This window comes from Paroedura picta, chromosome 5 (assembly GCF_049243985.1).
Source record: "Paroedura picta isolate Pp20150507F chromosome 5, Ppicta_v3.0, whole genome shotgun sequence".
In the NCBI taxonomy this organism is placed as follows: domain Eukaryota; kingdom Metazoa; phylum Chordata; class Lepidosauria; order Squamata; family Gekkonidae; genus Paroedura; species Paroedura picta.
The window spans coordinates 102,098,932-102,107,260 of NC_135373.1; positions in this window are offsets into that span (position 1 = coordinate 102,098,932).

The following is an 8,329-nucleotide window of genomic DNA, read 5'->3' on the forward strand; positions in this document are numbered from 1 at the left end:
GATGGTGAGGGGTTTGGAGACCAGGACGTATGAGGAAAGGTGGCGGAACTTGGTCTGTTTAGCCAGGAGTGGAGATGACTGAGAGGGGATCTGATAACCATCTTCAAGTATTTAAAAGGGTGCCATATAGAGAGGATGGAGCAGAGTTGTTCTCTCTTGCCCCAGAGGGACGAACCAGAACCAGTGGGTTGAAATTAATTCAAAAGAAATTCAGTCTCAACATCAGGAAGAAGTTCCTGAGAGTTAGAGTGGTTTCTCAGTGGAACAGGCTTCCTCGGGAGGTGGTGGGTTCTCCATCTTTGGAAAGATAGCCATCTGATGAAGAGGCTGATTCTGTGAAGGCTTAAGGGGGTGGCAGGTTACAGTGGATGAGCGATAGGGTTGTAAATGTCCTGCATAGTGCAGGGGGTTGGACTAGATCCGTGGTCCCCAAACTTTTTATCACCGGGGACCGGTCAACACTTGATAATTTTACTGAGGCCAGACCGGGGGTTGGAGTCTGCTGGACTAGATGACCCATGATGTCCCTTCCAACTCTATGATTCTATGATTCTAGTGTATAAATGAAGGTACTATTTTAGTATAGTGTAAATAGCATTCTTTATAAGCTCTTTTACCGTGTGTGGGTTTGTTTTTTTTGAACACTAGCAAAACTGTGATCCACATCTCTTTTGGTGATATTCTTCGTTATGCCAATGGATGGGGTGGCCAACCTGGAGATGGTGCCTTGAGATCCCCTGGAACTGCACCTGGTCTCCAGACTATAGTGATCAGTACCCCTGGAGAAAGCAGCTGCTTTGGATTCTATGAAATTATGCCCTTCTAAGGCCCCCCTCTCCCTACCCCATCCTGCATCTCCAGGAATTGTCCAGTTTGGAGATGGCAGCCCTACCATTGTACTATCAGGGTTAGTATTGTCTCCTCTGACTGGCAGAAGTTTTCCAGGGATGCAGGCTGATCCTTTCACGTTGCCAACTCTTGACCCTAGAGATGCTGAGGACTGAATCAGGGATATTCGGAATGTAAAGCAGGTGCAGTCCAGCTGTTTTCTAGGACTGACTGACTTCTAAGTCTTATGGCCAGCTCCCTATACTTTTACCAACAAGCAGAAAATGCAGTCACAAACCTTCAGGAATAGGTGTCAGTGATGGCACGAGCAGTCTCCATCAGCATTCACGCAGCTATCCATATAGCTACATATAGCCCCCACAGGTGATGTGTACAAAAACAGTTGTGAAGAGCAGTAAGGAAATGAAATGCAAGCAGCTGTGGTAAGAGGACCAGGGTGGTTGGCCTGTCTCAGCATACTATTGTAAGCAGGAGGCTTTACTAACATGCAAAGAGTGGATCAGAGGGCGCCATGTGCATCGTGGGATCTTGCAAATGTCCTGCCAGTCTGCTAGTAGACAGCTGTGAGAGACAATGTAGAACAAGGGCTTGTTTCCAGATTAGAACAAATGGACCCATTTCCAAACAGATTTCGCTACGAGCCGGAGAAGCTGTCTAACTGTGCAATTCTACCAGCACTAATTCCCTTCTAAGCCTATTGGTATTAAAAGGTAAAGGTAAAGGTATCCCCTGTGCAAGCACTGAGTCATGTCTGACCCTTGGGGTGACGCCCTCTAGTGTTTTCATGGCAGACTCAATACGGGGTGGTTTGCCAGTGCCTTCTTCAGTCATTACCGTTTACCCCCTAGCAGCAAGCTGGGTACTCATTTTACCGACCTCGGCTGAGTCAACCTTGAGCCGGCTGCTGGGATTGAACTCCCAGCCTCATGGGCAGAGCTTTCAGACTGCTGCCTTACCACTCTGCACCACAAGAGGCTCTATTGGTATTACAATGGTGCAATTCTCCTTGAAACTGCACTGTAAGAATCAGGGAACAGGTCTAGCAGTGATATGAGTGCAAGATCAATATGGGTTTTTACGATCATGAAAAATCCTACAACAAGAGAAATCTTTCATGTTGAATCGGGCATTTCCCAGAAACAAGGGGCCATATTCCTAGCCCCTCCTTTAGACCAACATGACTAGAAGATACATGCTGACCACAAAGGGCTGGAGATGAGTCCAAGTGAACTCCAGGGATTTTGGAATGCATCTGCAGGTAGGGTAAAGGCTACCTGACCTATCAATCACTCTGCTATACTCCAGTGACTCAGAACATCAAGAAATAAACAGCCCATTCAGGGCCCATTCCAATCACGTTGGCTAATGCACTTTCAATGTGCTTTTAACAGTTGGCTTTTCCTGGGTGAACCAGGAAAACTTCCTTGTAAAGTGCATTGAAAATGCATTGTCCTCTGTATGCAGAATCATTTCCTATCCCACTTCATCAGGGCACTGATTCTAGTCTGCCAAAAACTCCTGCCTTGATAAACATTTATGATACTACAAAGTGATCTCTCTCAGTCTCTCTCTCTCTCTCTCTCTCTCTTTGTATAGGTGTATATGTTTGTTTGTTTGTGTGTTGGTTTGTTGTGCCAGACTAACCTGCCTCATCCCATGGTAGTTAGTTTCTGGCCTGTTTGCACAGTCTCTGTTGTGGCCTTTGTGAATGCTGAATGCAGACAAGAGCTGCTAATTGGCTCCACTTCAGCATCCTCAGCATCTCGCTCTCAGAGGGCTTCTTGACGGCTTCCTGAAAATGTCCATTTTTATCTCACTTTCTCACGAACTAGCCTTAATGGCACAATTAGCACTTAATGCTTGGCTTGACAGCGGGTCAAAGAGGAAGCAGGACGCATCCATGTAGGCCTTTGATACATCCACTGAGCAGACGGCATTCCGTTTCCTTGGGTGATGAGAAGTCATCTGTTCCTGACCCTGCCATGCCTTCAACAACTACAAGCAAAGGGCGAATCTGGCAGGTACAGCATTTCTGGCCGATGTGAGAGTGCACAAACGCACCCTTCAAATGCCAAACCTGGGGGCACTGTCTGGGATAGATTAGAAAGCCCCGCTTGTGGAATGCCAGCCCCCAGGTGGGGCCTAGGATCCCACCTCATCTCCAGACTACAGAGAACAGTTCCCTTGGAGAATGTGGATGCCTTGGAGGATGGATGTCCTGAGGTCCCTGTCCTCCCCATTTTGGGCTCCATCCCAAAATCCCCAGGAGAAGCCCAGCCTGGATCTGGCAACCCTTGTCCCCATCCCCCACTGGTGGCCATGGGAGGACCTGGCAACCCTAGCTGAGGCCCTTTCCATGGAGATTTAAGGGGCCTCACCTGGACTTGGCTTGGCTTCAAAAGGCTTCACCAACCCCAGTGGTGATGAGAAAGGTAATTTCTTGCTAACCGCCTCCACCACTCCAATGTGCTCTGACATTAATGAAGACTGTAATGAAGCACACATTTAATTAGTTTAATTGCCTGACCACTGGGAAGGCATGAATAGCAAATGTACAGCAGTACCCGTTTTAAGCAAAGGAGAGAATCAGGATCCCAGCTGTTACAACACTCCATATGGTTAAATGCTATTGATAGGGAAATTAATGAAGCAAACACTGACAGGTCAGTGGGGGGGGGGGGGGAGGGACCTCTTAAGTTTAAGGACAAAAAGAAATTGCAAAAATAATTACACTAACAAAGCTTTTTTGGAAAAAAAATACCTAAATGCATTTTCTTTCTTGGAAATGTTTTGACTTGAAAAATGTTCTTTAGAAGAAAACCTCTACATTTTGTTGGTGTGCACTGCAGATTAGCATTGCTAAAACGTTTGCCAAAAATGTGAAGATTTGCGTGGAAATAGAAGCAAAAGCACCATTAGGCTTGTGCATCATTCGAATGCTGTGGCTCATTTTTCAACGTCATATTTTTTCATGGTCAGGGCCCAAAACTATTGGCTGGTGCTTGGGTGGACTTCCCAACAGGAGGAGGAAGAAGATGGCCCCCTGTGGTACCTCACGCAAAAGTGGGGGGAGGTGGACTTTTGCTGATACCACATCACTGCCCCTTTCTGTGTTGGCGTATCCCTGCCCCCGGGCTCCTTTGCCCACAGTCACTATACCCAGGTGGCCTCTTTACCCAGGCAGGGGTATGGGAATTGTAGTCCATGAACATCTGGAGGACCACAGGTTGACTACCCCTGCTTTAAGGCACCTATCAGGTCACCTGCTCTGGAAAGCTAAAATGTACATTGCATGATTAGGAATTTGGTTCTGCCACAGGCCTGTACAGCAGACAAGGCACTCGATATCTTTAGCCAACTGTCTGCCCAGCAACATTCTCTTTATGGAGGGTCTTTTTAGTGGAATCCGCTCTAGAACTTAGGACTGAAGGCCACGTTGCAGGATTTCATGTGATCTGAATATTATGACTGTACAAAATGACCTTTCAGCTCTTTACAGAAACTGACAAATCGTGGGTTAGAACTCCTAGTTTAACACCCTGGCAAGTCACGAGGCCTTCATGAACGGAGATGTTTATCATGTTAGCAATGGAGTAGTACCTAGAAGGTGACTTCTTGCAGTGGGGCAGTTGCCCCCCATGATTGACGTAGACCTATTAGCATAATCTGGCTCCCATTGACTACAGCAGCAGTGACCTGGTAGCATGTCCACAGGCCTCTGACCTTGCAATGACTCCTCCCCACCACTGAGGGCATTACAACTCCAGCCTCAGCTACCTCAGAGGGTAGGGGTGTTGTTTGAGCAGCTGCAGCTAGGCCTGGTTGATCTGGTTTCCAAAATACATCTAGGAGTCTTATCCCAAGTCAGGCTACCAAGAGGAAACCAAGGTGCAGTCTCCATAGAATCATAGAGTTCGAAGCGAACTTCAGCGTCATCTAGTCCAACCCCCTGCACAATGGAGGAACTCACAACTACCTGCCTACCCACAGTGACTCCAATTTCATGCCCAAATGATCCCCCCCCCCAAAAAAAATCTCCAGAATCCAGCCTGGCTCGAAGGAAATTAACCTACCAGCAATCAGCAATTCCCTGGGTAGGCAAGGAAGTGCCACATGAGACAAACACTGGCCCATGCAGGAGAGATACAGATGCCTCCTCCAAAATCTCAAATGCTGAAAATCTAGGCACCATACTCACCTTGTGGCATGGAATTGGGTTAATTTGGTTGGGCCGAATGTGGCTGTTGGGGTGTTATAACTGGGTGATTTTACTTATTTCTCGCATATGCAGAGGGTGGAGGGACCCCTTCTGGAAGCGGGTACCTAGTAAGTGGGGAGATTGGAGATGTAGTTAAATCTGGGTCCAGTTTTGAAATGGTTTAGTTGCTTTAAAAGGTAAAGGTAAAGGTATCCCCTGTGCAAGCACCGAGTCATGTCTGACCCTATGGGTGACGCCCTCTAGCGTTTTCATGGCAGACTCAATACGGGGTGGTTTGCCAGTGCCTTCCCCAGTCATTACCGTTTACCCCCCAGCATGCTGGGTACTCATTTTACCGACCTCGGAAGGATGGAAGGCTGAGTCAACCTTGAGCCGGCTGCTGGGATTGAACTCCCAGCCTCATGTCTGCCTTGCCACTCTGCGCCACAAGAGGCTCATGTTAGTTGCTTTGTCTGCTTGTTAAAGGTGGGCGAGGTGTAGAATGCCCCTCCTCAAATATGCCTTGCCCAAGACCCCCCAAATCCTAGCCATTACACTGCATGGGAACTTGGAAGGGATGAGCTGATCTTCTTAACATTCAGCCAGGGTTCAGGTAATGCATAGTCTGAATCCTGTTTGAAGTTTGGAATAGGTGTGGTTTGTTCACTCCGTTTTTACAGCAAATCCAGCCAACGACATTGAGGATTCATCCCAGCATATTGTATGTTCCTAGAATCATAGAATCACAGAATCATGGAAGGGGCCATACAGGCCATCTAGTCCAACCCCCTGCTCTATGCAGGATCAGCCCTAAGCATCCTAAAGCATCCAAGAAAAGTGTGTATCCAACCTTTGCTTGAAGACTGCCAGTGAGAGGGAGCTCACCACCTCCTTAGGCAGCCTATTCCACTGCTGAAATAGGCTTTTCCCTTTCTATGCCAGGCCTGATTTGTGGCAATTCTTTTTTACTTTAAACATTCCATTGCAGTGTGAGTCAGTCCTGTGTGGTCCAGTAAAGCGTTATTGAGTGCCCCCCCCCCTGCGGCTTATGGTACCTTTACTTTTTCCTCCTTGCCTTAAGCAGCTAACATTCTGCTTCTCAGTTTAATTAGTTTTTCCCCCTGCCATTAACCTGCGTGGCCACGGCATTAGTGAATTGGCCCTTAATTAATCAATTCCTCCCCCCCCTCTCCTGGTGGGACAAGGGAAGTCTTTATTCCTTGCAATTGCACAACTGCAGTGGTGGAGAATAAGTCATGGAACAATTGTTTTGACTGAAAAGAGGAATTAAAGTCTCTGTCTATCAGCCCTGCTTTCACAAGAAACAGGAAGTGGCTCACCAAGTGTCCATTCAGGACGCCTGCAGCCAAACCGGAAGCGACTTGCTAAGCGTATAAGCAGAAGCCTCTTTAAAAGAAGCGCTAAGGAGAAACTGAAAAGGACAGTGACAGAGAGAAACAGGAATAGGACTTTCTTCTGAGTGAACATGTGAGAGAAACTTGCCTATGGAACAGGCATTTGACAGATTGCTATAGGGAATGCTGTAGCACTGTGTTATGTGCCAGCCCCCCCCCCCCCCAATTCTGCATCTAGCCAATTCCAGAAAATACATGTTTCAGTTGTGAACAAAGGTCCTAACTGGGAAACAGTCTCTGTCTTTTTGGTATCCGCTGGAGTTTGGCATCAATGCAAGGGTAATTCAGGAAGATGTCGGCTGTGTGGTCAGTGGGAAGCCTATACAGTGTATGGGAGCATCCAGACAACATTATACTCAATCTGGGCAAGACCTGTCTGTATCCTGTATTTGTCCTCTCTGGACTGGATTAAAAATCTATATTAATCTGGCTCAAAGGGGAAACTGCTGGATTGCTTTGGGCAGAGTGTCTGTGTGGACTGGACACATTATCCTTGGCTGCTCTGGAGAGAAGGCGAAGCTAAGGTCTACATTTCTTCTCTAGTTTCTGAGTCATTTAAAGGGCTTCTTTTGCATTTCCCAGCTGATCTTCACAACAGCGTAGAGGCACCAACCCTGGATCTGGAAATACCCAGAGCTTTGAGGCTAGATCCTGGGAGAATAGGGTTAGGGAAAGGAAGGACTTTGGTAGGGTATAAGGACATGGAGTCCACTTTCCAAAGCAGCTGTTTTCTGCAGGAGAAATAGAACAAATGTTTTAGATAAATAAATAAGTGATTTATACAGCCTGGAGATCAGTTGCCATTCCAAGATATCTTCAGATCCCATCTGGAGGTTGGGAACCCTCCATGGCAAGACAGGAGAATGAAAAGGGAAGATTCTGGGCCGCAGGCTGTGTGTTTGTGCGCTGAAATCACAGTCATGTCTGCACTATTGCATCAATGAAACAAAGAGGAGGAGGAACCATGGGGGCAGGGGGTGGCATTGTGTACGGTGTGCAGATGTTCTCACCACCTCCTTTATTGCTCCTCCTGCTGTGAGAAGGGCACATTTTGGGCAACTGTGTGGAAGCAGCCGTGATTGTCATCAATATCAGAGAACTTACAAGTTATCTGTGGCCAGTTGGTTCTTCTACTTACTTCCCAAATCTGCTTATCTGATCTAACTTCCAGCCATGCTACTCTATTGTAGCAAAATAAAAGAGAGGTCCAGTGGTGCTGTAATGTCTAACATTTGTTCTTGCATGGGCTTTTGTAAATCAGAGCTTGCTTCGTCAGATGCTGATCTAGTTCAATTATCTTTGAGACTCAAATGTCCTATATAATCCCCCCCCCCTTTTGAAGTGTGTGGAAATCTAAAGTCTTTGAATGCTGTTGCCCATTTCCCTCCCTCAGAATCAAGATTTTCCCTTTGTTTTTCTTTGAGTCACCCTAGTTGTCTGTTTTCTTCTTTCCTGGGGAATTCTGGCTGTTCCGCTCTGCCCTGATATAATATATGGCTGTTTGCGCAGCCCAGGAATGAGAGCCCCTTTAACTTATGCAACTTTAGTGTCACTTGAGATGCTTTTATATTCCCAATTAACAAAATATTTTATTCAACATAAAGGGGAAAAGTCAGGTGAAATCAGGGGTTAAATTTCTGAGGCAATTCAATCTAGATAACTCTGCAGTAAAATCAACATACACAAACTTTAGTGCTTATGTTTCAGACTAACGAGAGTTTCTTAGGCTATTCAGAATTACTTAAAATCTTTATTTTGAGAGATTTTTATTCCAGTGTTTCCCCAAACACTCCAGCACACTGAGTATTTTCGGACTCTTTTGGTTTCCAGAAATATTCATTTTAAAAAGCATTCTGTTAAGCAGAGC